This window comes from Leopardus geoffroyi, chromosome A1 (assembly GCF_018350155.1).
Source record: "Leopardus geoffroyi isolate Oge1 chromosome A1, O.geoffroyi_Oge1_pat1.0, whole genome shotgun sequence".
Classification (NCBI taxonomy): Eukaryota; Metazoa; Chordata; class Mammalia; order Carnivora; family Felidae; genus Leopardus; species Leopardus geoffroyi.
The window spans coordinates 146932536-146944422 of NC_059326.1; the positions used below are offsets into that span (position 1 = coordinate 146932536).

General features: G+C 37.7%; 1 protein-coding gene across 2 annotated transcripts in view; it reads right to left on the reverse strand.

The window, feature by feature from the left end:
• Positions 1-11639, reverse strand: part of HAPLN1 (hyaluronan and proteoglycan link protein 1) — a 71741-nt gene extending 60102 nt beyond the window's left edge. The window contains exon 1 of one of the 2 annotated variants that reach the window (XM_045497255.1): positions 11249-11639. The gene's annotated coding sequence lies outside the window, so the exon portion shown is untranslated. The remainder of the gene's footprint in view (positions 1-11248) is intronic. The other variant, XM_045497239.1, reaches the window with a different exon arrangement.
• Between the last annotated feature and the right edge of the window lie 248 nt (positions 11640-11887).

Genomic DNA, 11887 nt, shown 5'->3' on the forward strand with positions numbered 1-11887 from the left:
GAGAGAGAGACAGACAGAGTGTGAGGGAGGGAGGGGCAGAGAGAGAGGGAGACACAGAATCCGAAGCAGACTTCAGACTCTGAGCTGTCAGCACAGAGCCCAATGTGGGGCTCGAACCCACCACCTGAGAGATCATGACCTGAGCTTAATAGACTGAGCCACCCAGGCGCCTCACAAGCGTTTATTTCTAAAACATTGTTTCTGCCCCATTTGCTGTTTCTCCTTCTGGGATGGATGGCAATATCCACAATGCCCATAGAGGTTTTACTCTCCTTTCCCCACACACCTAGCTTCCCAAGCCCCAGTACTTTTTCCCCTTCTTCTCTTGGGTTTCAGTCTGCTTCTTATTGTCATTGTTGCTTTTCAGACCTATTTTCCATTTACTAATTATCTCTTCAATGTGTCTCAACTTTTCAGAAACTCCTGGATTGAGTTTTTAATTTTAGTTATTAGTATTTAATTATTAATTGTTTTCCCAGTTTTAGAATTTCCATTTGAATGCTCTTTTTTTTGTTGTTGTAGTTTCCAGTTCTTTGGCAAAATTCTCTCAGAGTCTAATTTCTTAAGCATATTACTCACATAAAATCTGTATCTCATAATTCTAATATTTAGATCTCTTACTGATCTGTTTCTATTTTCTGTTTTATTACCTGGATTTTTTTGATTGTTTCTTTTTTTTAATGTTTTTATTTTTGAGAGAGAGAGAGGGAGAGAGAGAGAGAGAGAGAGAAGGAGACAGCAACAGTGTGAGTGGAGCAGGGGCAGAGAGAGAGAGACACACACACACACACACACACACACACACACAGAATCTGAAGCAGGCTCCAGGCTCTGAGCTGTCAGCACAGACCCCAATGTGGGGTCGAACCCACAGACCACGAGATCACGACCTGAGCCAAAGTCCTACGTTCAACCCACTGAGCCACCCAGGTGCCCCTTTGCTTGTTTGTTTTGGTCCTTTGGGCCTACCATCTGGTATGCTGCGTAACTGTAGATGAGAAGAGGTGAAGCTAGAAAGGTAAGCTAGCACTGGTCCCTGAGAACCTTGCAAATGACATTAAATAATTTGAACTTAATGTTCACAGTAATAGAAAGGTGTTGAAGGGGTTAAGCGGGCAACTTTTTTCAGATTCACACTTGAGAAACACTGGCTTCTGTGTGGGAGAGTACATTAGAAAGAAACAAGACTGAAGAGGCAGACACCAATGGGTAAGGTTTGCAGGAGTTTAGACAAGAGGGGATGGTCATGGAAGGTAGGGTTTATGCTAATTGAGATAGAAAAGGAGATATTTATGGGATAGAATCAACATGGTGACTCTGATTTTGGAAATAGAATGGAGAGAAAACAGTATAATTTACTACACTAGATAAAACTGGGAGCAGTTCAAATTTCAGAGAAAGAAAATGTATCAAAAGAAATCATTAGTGACTCTGATGAGGAGCATTCCACTGGAGTAGTTGAGGGAAAAAGCACATTGTTGTGAGTTGAAAAGTGGATGCGGTGAAAGGGTAGAGAGTGACCACATATAATTAATTCATGAAGCTTGGCTCTGATGGGAAGGAGAGAGATTGGTAGATAGAATGTATGTGAGATTATGGAGAGTTATATATTTTTAAGACAAAAAGTTATGACCATGGTTACATGCCAATAAATAGGAAGAAATAACCAGAGTGGAGAGGTTGAAGATACAAGAGAGAAAAACCTTAATTAATCAGGACTGTTTCTGAGAAGAGGATATGGGATCTTGAGTTCAGGGTGCAATGTCTGCCTTAGACTCTTAGAGGTAAAGCATAGCTTTTTGTTTTTTCTTCTTTCCCTAATAGAAAGGAAAAGAGAATCTATGGAGGTGCTGGTAGTCAAAAACAAGTTTTGGTGGCAGAACAGTGACAAAATTCTTTCCAGATGGCTTCTATTTTTAGTATGAATTAGGGAGGCTTAGATATCTGCTACAGGGCGTTCAAGAAACAGAAAACCTTTAAGAAATCTGATAGAACGGCCACACAGCATTAAAGATCCATCTGAGGTCAGATATGATGATCTGTGGTCCAGATATGATGACCCATTATGCAAGGTGTTAGGAGGTTTTCCTAGCAGTCCCCAGCAATTTGGAGCAAGTATAGAAGAGGTGGGCTGTTAGATTTTCCTGAAAAAGCATTTCTGGCTGGTGGGTCCCTCTGTAGACAACAGGTCAAAGACAGTGAGAATGTTGGCAAGCTGATGGACAACAGAAGAGAAAGCAAAGGGTGAGGGAGCAAACAGGTAGAAGAAAGACAGGAAGTCTGGGATGGAAGTTTCAGGTCAGTTTGATGGACCGGTCGTCCAAAAGTCCAAACATTCTTGTTAGGATGACTGGGATGATGACAATTTTTGACTTATGTATAAGAAAACCAGTTTGCTTGAGGCAGTGTTGATTTATATTACTTTGCTGGAATAATTAATAAGTCACCTTACTAATTTCATCTTCAAAGTGTTCCTGGTTGGCTAATAAATTATATGGCCTTGGTATCTATGTAGAATTGGAATGGACCAGGCTTGGTAGAAGGAAGATAATGAGTTCAAGTATGGACATGTTGAGTTCAACTAGTTTAAGGGAAATTCAGGGTGAAAGGTCAAGTAAACTTTACAGCACATACAACCAAAATTCTATCATAAAACATAAAACAGTACTAAATGACTTCTAATTTATTATCTTAAGAATGATATACTAATTTGCAGACAATAAACTTCTAGAAAATATTTGCATTAAAAATTTGAGAGCCCTTTCAAGGTATAAAAATAAATGACATTTTTTGGTAAAATGAAAAACATTAATCACCTGAGGAATAATTTTAACATTGACCAAATGGTAAATGGACTGAGTTAAGTTGAATCATACCTCAAAACATCACAAGGTGGCAGCACAACTACAAAATGACATAGTTAAGAAGAGAAAAGATCCCTTTCAGCTATTTCTGCAGTTAGAATATTTGGGAGTTTATACCCATTATACATGCTTGTATGAACGTATGCTTTTTCATTTAAAAATAATTGCTTGTTTTATCATTATTGCTGACTTGCAAAAGTGAAAATTAAAAAGTTTGTTTTTAACATGTACATTACTTTATAACATTTTACATAGACCAAAACACATGATTACTAATATACATTATGTCATTTTTATAATTTGTATAGGCTATATATACAAAACACCATATAATTTGTATAGGCTATATATACAAAACACCATAGTTATAAATGTTTTATAAATTTGCATCAATTGGTATATTGTAGTTAGACAATTTTATTTCGATGATCTTTTCAATACATTTAACTAGTGAAAATAAATTCAGTAACCTCATTTGGTGACTTTTAGAAGGAAAGTGTTCAGAAGTCTCATGGAGAAACTCTTGTTTGCCATATTCTAGTAGTAAGAACTTCAAGTGTAGGGTAGGGTTATCCAATTTAGTCAATGAAAAATACAGGACACCCAGATAAATTTGAACTTCAGATAAACAACAAATAATCTTATTAGCATAAGTATGTACCATGAGATCTTTGAGACATACTTCTACTAAACATTATTCAGTTATCCTTTGGTTTTTATATGGCAGCCCTAGTGGGGAGGACAATGGGAGGGAGAAGAACTGGCGGGGGGGTGGGGGGGAAGCAAATTGCTGGAAAAACCAGAGAAATCCAGGATTCTGGGCTCCAAATCTGATCTAAGATTTAGAGGTCTTCAAGATCAAGGAACTAGGAAACGAATTATAAATGGACCTGAACTAGGCTGCATTCTGTGGCGAACTCATTTGTATGTTAAGCTAAACAACATGGGCTAAGGTTAATCAAGTACTCTGGTGAATTACCATCTACACCACACATTGATTACTGATCTTTAAACAACAAAATGCAACAACATATATTTAAAGCTAGCTCAGTATCAGACAAAATTGAATAAATAACTACAATTCAGACATTTTGGGGTCTTACCCATGTTCAGAGTTATCATTATGAAAATCTGTCATTAGAGTATCAAGGCTCGGAAATACCATTTTAATTTCATTTAATTTAACAAACATGTCTGGCACCTTCTATACGCAGAGGACTGACTAAGACTCTGAGACATAAGGATTAATAACACACTGATGTTATCCAACTCAGTGGACATTTATAATTGATAAAGTAAGAGTTAAAATCACACACAATGGCAAAACTCATTCTTACCAATTTTTTTCCTGGGTTTCAGTTCATGGTCAGCTGTTTTCCCCTTTGTTCTTCCCTGGGATGATGTCTTTCCCTCTTCTGCATGATTTTCAACTACCATTTTAATACTAAAGACTTCCAAATCTATTTTCAGACCTGAGTTCTCTCCTGTGCTTAAAATATATACATTCAACTCACATGGGTTCTCCACTGTCCTGTCAGTCTTTCCTAAATTAGATTCACAATATTCTTCAAGAAACCTTTATTCTTCCTTTATTCTCAATCTTAGTCTATTGTATTTCTCTTCATGTTATCGTCTGTCCTTGAAAAAGTCACACTATCCTTGACTTCTTTCTTTCATCCAATAAATGCATCCTTTTGAGATCATTCCTACACTGTTCCAAAGCCTCTCTAAACTCATTTCCAGGCTTTAGTCTTGCTTTTCTTAAATTTAGAGATTTTTTGAAATTATCAATTATTTCTACTTACATTATTCATTTTATACCGATTATTATTATTTAAATCTGAGAAGATTTTATGCACTTAACAACACTGAAAGATGGGAAGAAGACTAAAAAGGAAACAAAGACTGAGTCAGGGAATGGCCTGAGTTTGGGAAGTGTTCAGACATCTGGAACATAGGCACTTGGGATAAAAGGCCAGGAGATGAAGAAAGCCCCATGTTCTGCACTGTACTGTGCATTGACAACAACAGTAAGCATTTATAGGGCACCTACTGAATGTGAGCATCTATATCTTCTAGCTAGGTGAATAATGCAGATAAATGTTCCTTTTCCTCTAGGCTGCCGGGAAGAAAGGGAAGGAAACGGGACTTTCTAAATCTGGGTTATCTGACCTGGCAATTTAAAAAGTGGTGACCATATCTTTATATAAGAACAGATAGTATCTTACAGGACTAGCAAACTATGGTGGCATAATCCAAGGAATGTAATCAATGAGAACATAAATCTGAAACAACCAATAAAATATGACTATTGTTATACTGTATGTTAATTAAACATAAAACGGGAAAGTATTTACACAAATGACTATGATTAGTGTTTCTTATATAAAGCCAAAGCAAATGTTCAATTTTTTTCCTGTAGTTACTTTTCCAGAATCTAGAATCAGCATCAATGTCAAAATTTCTCTGTAGCTAATCATAGTTAGGTACCTGAGCATAATTTAAAAGATATTGACTTTGACCCATCTTTTCAACACGACGGCTCATTCCTATGCTTGCCCTACACATATTTCATCTTCTTCCCTCAGCCCCTTCACTTAGAGGAGTCCTTGGACCAAATATGTGGATTCCTGTTGCTCTTTCCCTCTATACCTGGACATTCAGGGTGACCTAAGGGCTCAAAGAGTAGAACATCAGAAGCTCTAGGTGCCCTCTTTGTCCAGGGGCAGCGACCCAAGTGCCGCAGAGGACGTGAGGGCAGGTTTTGGCAAAGTAAAGGGATGGGCTTTGGAAGCCCCTCCAGGTAGGAGAGGGGAAACTTGGTCTGGGCAAAGCTCTGGGAAGAGGATGAAAGGACAGGTTGATCCGGCTCAGCTGAAAGGAGCCAATCATTAACAGGATCCAACATCCTTCAGGTTTCTAGAAATGGGCCTTGAGGGAGTCCCTCTAGCCTCACACACGGAATGGGGTAACTGAGAGATTGAAGACCATGGAGGACTAAATCAGCTTAATTACACCCTTTGGTGTAAGGATAGGAAGGCCCCCAAATGTTTGAAATTCTTTTTACAGAAAACAAAACATTTGCTTTAGGGACATAAAAGGCTTGAAATGTAAATGCATGAGTGAAACTCATTCACACTGAAGTGTAATCAGTCAGTCAAGAAATCAATAAACCAGAGAAGTATCAGATCTTCCGGAGTGGGGGTAGAGAGCAGGAGTCTCACTTTATGAGGTAGAGGCGAGGTGGAAAGTTTGGATAAAGGCAAAGAAAAGAGACCCAGGAGACTATGAAGCCAAACTTCACCTACGTGGCAAATTTTACTAGTGATTCATGATGTGCGTCCATCTGTCTTCTCCACTAGCTTGTGAACTCCTTGAGCCAATTACTGTGCAACCCCTAGTATGGTGCCTGGTGCAAATGGTAAGCACTACATCATCCTGTGCTCAATCTGAATTTAGCCGCAAACTGGCAGACAGCAACTGTGTGCAAATGAATTTTTGCTTTTCCTGTCCATCCAAGCAGACGGATTATTGGAACCCTAGCCCTCCTGGAGTTCTGGAGTGTCAGAGCTGCCCTCCCAGGCCCATCTGTGCCCACACAACCGAATAAAACAAAGCTCTTATCCACTCAGCTAGATAGCAAATAAGGAAAATGATTTTGAAGATGTATGCCCCAAATTCTCTTAATATAAAAACTACGAGGCTAGAATTTTTTTGTTGTTTCTGTTTCTCAGTATACTTAAGGATCCTGTGCATTTTAGATTCATTATCATTAATTTTGACTTTCTGATTTTTTTAGAATGAATTTTCATGGAAGGGTCCCAGCACATAGTGCTAGCATAGTACCGGGCAAATAGCAAGTATTTGATAACTTTTCATTGAATGAACAAAATGAATGCAAGAATGATCAAATGAAGTGATCCCCAATTCAAAATAAGAGAGTCAAAATAAGAAAAAATCAGACAGTGTAGGTGGAGACTGATCCAAGATATCCATGAAACTTTAAAAGTTTAGGAAAATCCAGATTCACCATAAAAATAATTTGAATGTTATTTAACTTAATTGGATTTTATTCAATACAGTAAATGTAACTGGAGTATAGTAATTGGAATTTAGTAATAAATCAAGTGATTTGTGTTCCCTGTAGGGAAATTTCTATGGCTTCCAAGACTGAGAACCAACCCCTGAACTGTAGTCAGGTTTCTGTTACTTTTATTTTGTGAGTTTGTTTTGTTTGTTTTTGTCTTGCCTTGTTTTGCAAATGGCCTCCTGGCCTTCTAGCAACCCCTGCCACCCCTATACCAGGTGTCACTCTCCCACACCCCCCCCCCCCCGTTAGACTATAAAACAATGAATAGAAGCTCAAAATAGTCCAGCACCATTTGATATTTTAAACAAATCCTGGCTTTATCTGAACATGGCTAGGAAGTCTTCAATCCCAGGAGCCTTCTCATCTCCATCACCAGGAGAAGCCATTCTGTGGACCTACTACTTATGATATAGCTGAGAGCGCAGTAGCAACAGAGCATTTCAGAGAGCTTGACTGGGTCTTTCTCATAAACTCTAGTATCCTTAAGTCATTTGAAATCATTAATGACAATTTTGTAATCCATGTCTGAATTTCTTCTTTCACGGCCTCTGACTTTTAGGTGCTTAAACTACAAGTATGGGATTCATTCTAAATCACGAGGATGGTCAGAGGAAATTGTTAACAGAATGGTTTGTTTCTGGTGCATAACAGCTTATTGGAAATAAGAATTAAGATAATATGCCTTATTTTACATGATTGATAGTGTTTTCAGCCACCACTTCTGATCAACTCAGGCTATAATTTTGTGGTATTAATGAAAAAGGACTTAATGAGAGGCTGTCCTTCTTTCACCGTGTAGGTCTCACTGCCATACACAAAACCAAAGTTCCCTAAATCGGGAACTTCCATTCCACACCAGCGTGCCCTAACTCGATTTGTGGATGACACCTCTAGAGCTCAGCAAGTAACAAATTAATCATTTTTTTCTTACTGAGGCATTTTACCTTCTAATGTGAATTTCAGAACTTGTCTTGATTAATGTCAGTGTGCTGAACACTGTTGCCATTAAGTCATAGATCTTGCAAAAAGCCAGTTGGAATAATAATTCATGTATCTCCTGGAGAAAAGGTTTTCCAAATTCTCAATGCAGTATTCTGATGGATTAATCTATGCCTTCCTGATGCTCCTTTCAAACACTGGCTTTCCTTGCAATAGTTCTTTTTTTAGGATTTTTTCTATTATGTCAATTTAATGAAAACAATGTTCCTACTTCAAAACTGCATATGAGCAACAGGTATTGAAGACATTGTTCTACATGAATTATTAGTGTTTGAGGGCAATATTCTGTAAAATATTCCTCCAGGACCCCAAACAAATTTTACTACTATCCTTTTACATTTAATGAAAAAAATGTCTAGAGAATATGTAATGATATATGCTGGTATATGTGTGCTAGTCTTTTAATCTAGTATTTATTTACCCATTTAAACTCAGTAACACTCAACTTTACAGAAATATATTTCCATGTGAGAAACAGTGATTCCAGACAGAAATATATTTTCATTTGAGAAAGAGTGATTCAAGGTTCCAACTCTCCAGTCCTTTCTTGAGCTAGGTAGGTCATGACATCCTTCTACAAAACACATCCTGTGTTGGAAGTGAGTTACAGTTATTAAACTATATCCTCATGGAGGCAGAAAGTTGATGGTAAATTACCCAGTAAAGATTAAGCTGATTTTAAATGCAGCCACTGGGAATTTAATCAACTGTTAAGTGGTGCCTTGATTTTTAAATTATATGAAAGTCACTTACCGTATTTTCTACTCTGAGCTCCTACCCCAACATCTGGCATACAGTTAGTGTTCAGTGTCAACCCAATGGAAGTCTCAGATTTTTTTTAGGGAAAGAGGCTGGTGAAAAAAAACCTTCTTTGACTCATCCACTAGGTGGCACACAGGGACCGTACTTCACACACAACCATCACAGAGTCTACCTTTCATGGTGTAAATAAAGAGCTGCATTATTAATTTATGCTATCACGGCCACTCTACACCTAATATTTGCTTAACCAGCTGTTTCCTCTAATTCTCCTTAAACACTATTGATTAAAATCCTAAGCATATTCAGGGTTCCATCCCTCCCCATTTTCCTCCAACAATATTTTGTTACCTTTAAATAACAAACTAAGTACATTTAAATAGCACAAACCAAGTACCATGGTTACTAATAATGAATCCAGGATGTTGGAAAATCAACTAAAGGCAACTTTGCGTTTTGTTGGAATTTTAATTGGTGGAATACCATTACCTTAAAAATGTAATCTGGAAAATAAAACATGCATGGGAAACACGCAAAAGGAGATGAAAAGAAAGCTGGCACTAGCATTTTCTGGAAATGAGAGTTATTTTCTGAAAATGATTCGCGTTCATTTTTCCTGAAACAAAGTACAGTGTTACCTTAAGATTCAAAGACTTCTTCAACTCTTCAGAAAATACCAGCATTCCACAACCAAGATGTTAAAAGGCAGGACTGTTCCGTAAACCATCTACACATAAAGTATCTTTCTGCATATTCCGCCAAATGTATTTATCCTGGATGTGTTACTTGCTCCCAAAGGAAGGAAGAGGAAGTGAAACTACTAGGGATATAATGAATTGATTCTTCTCTGTGAAAGTCTCTTCAGTACTTCTAAATTACAGTGTCCGTCATTTCTCTGAAAGACAGGGCCTGCTGACAATAAATAAATGGCTCACTTTATAAGAACATGATGCGCTCCTCTTTCTTCTTTTCTCATGGAAAGCCCAGGCCCACTGGACACTTCTGTTTGGAATACTGGCTTCTGGGCATGTTCTCCCAGGGGGCCAGTGATCTTTTAAGTTTGTTGGTTTTCTCTTGCTCATTTAATTAAGCTTAAAGAAAATTACTCCTACTTATCTATTTTTTCCCATTTTTAAGCTGTTTCCAATTTTGTGAAGAGGTTACCAAAAATGTAACGTCAGCTCTTAGCTTAAACAATTAAATTATTAAGAACAGATAGCCCCCAAATGACTAAAGACTGATAAATGTTCAATAGACCTCTGGCATACATTCTATTTTATTGAATGGAATTGAAAACTTTTTTATTAGTAGAAATAAATGCAAATGAGGATAAAAACTAATGTAAGAATTAAGAACTATCACACTAAAAGTTATCCAAAAAGAACTTGTATGATATATTTTTGGTACAACAATATTCCCATTTTATGATTCCATTAAAATATTGAAGTCACTGGAGTATGTATAAAATTACTGCAAAATTTAGTACACTGAAATAATCAAATAGAATGATTACCAGAAACTACATTTGTAATGAATAAATGTTACATTTCACTTAGAAATTAATTCACAGGCTTTATTTCTTAAGAACCGTTAGCTTCCAAGAAGCCAGCCAGTATGTTTGATTTTATGACATCACGCTGGAACATGTACAGGAACACTTTCCACCCTAAAAATTCCCAAATGTACTAGCCACTTTGTGTATTTTTCCAGTGATAAATGAAAATAAAATAACTTATTTTCAAAGTAATAAACCATCTCATTTTGAACACAACAGTCAAATTCAATGGAAGAAAACAACTTCATTTAAGCCCCAAAGTGTTCAGATTTGCTTAGGGTGGTGAACAGTCTCAATACATAAATCGTTTAACCAACTTTTAAAAGTAATCTTAATAACTATGACTTTAAAATATTTTTCAGTGCCTTAAAATTATCTAGCAACATCATTCTATGTATGACACACATAATTCTATAATCTTAATTTCACAATTAATCGGAGAAGCTGGGAACAAAACTGGTAACACCTCAAAGATTATCAATCTAACAGGTATTACCTACATGATTGCCGTATCTTTCTTTTCCACACAAACTTATATATTCCCTAAAATAAAACTCGTAAGTCTGGAATGGTCATTCCCATTCCTCAGCACTTCCTTCAATCTATACTATCTTTTTTTTTTTTAATAATTTCAGGTGCAATAAAAATGCTTGTTGAAACACAGATGGAAAAGCCAAGAGTTGGAAACCACATGCCTACCAGATTTATAGTAGCACTAGCAAAACCCAGGATACTAGAGTTAATCCTTACCCCAAAGTAGACTGAACTTTTTTTATTGCACTTCAGCATTTTGTCTGACAATATGACTCTTCAAAAAAAAAAAAAAAAAAAAGTGGAGATGTCATGTTAAACCCAAAAGAAAATTAAAGAAAATAAGAAAAATTGTTTTAACGTATTTATACATCATAATATGTATTGCTCTCTGAAATCTTAAAGGCACAAGGTTTGAGAGGAAGAGTGAAAAATTTATGGAAGTTTTACCTTGTCCTGAAATCCAGAAGTTCAGATGCTCTCAAGTCCTGCTGAGGTTGGAGCCTGGAGATCAAGTGAAGCTAGCGCTCTTTCTCCTCACCTTAAGTTTGTCTCTGGGCAAGTGTGTGTGTGTGTGTGTGTGTGTGTGTGTGCGTGTGCGCGCAGAATGTGTCTTTGTGGCGCTGGATGGCAGAGGTCCTGGTCCTGGGAAGAAGGAGGCACTTTCTCACCAAGAGCAGAAGAAAAGCAAAGCGTCACCAGGAAAGTTCTCCTCCCAGATCCCCTAATTACAGCCTAACGTGCACTTCATGCAAACTTCAGGGAGGAAGGGAGGGGCAGCTCTGTGCCCAGATCTTGTGAAACAGCAGCTTCTTAGATGACTTTCCACTCTGCTCAGATCCCTGAGTATCCCGCTCAGGGGTTCAGGGAAAGCAGCAGCTACAGCCGCAGCCCCCACCCACACCACACCTCCTGAACTCTCACCACTCCTAGGTTTGTACAGAGGGGCTGGGGTAAGGGGTCTGGAGGATGGTCTATGGGGCAGGAGTGTGAGACAGAAACTCCAGGACAGTGCATTTTCGCGCGCGCTAGCGTGTGTGTGTGTGTGTGTGTGTGTGTGCGTGTGCGTGTGTGTGTTTGCCTTGGTTA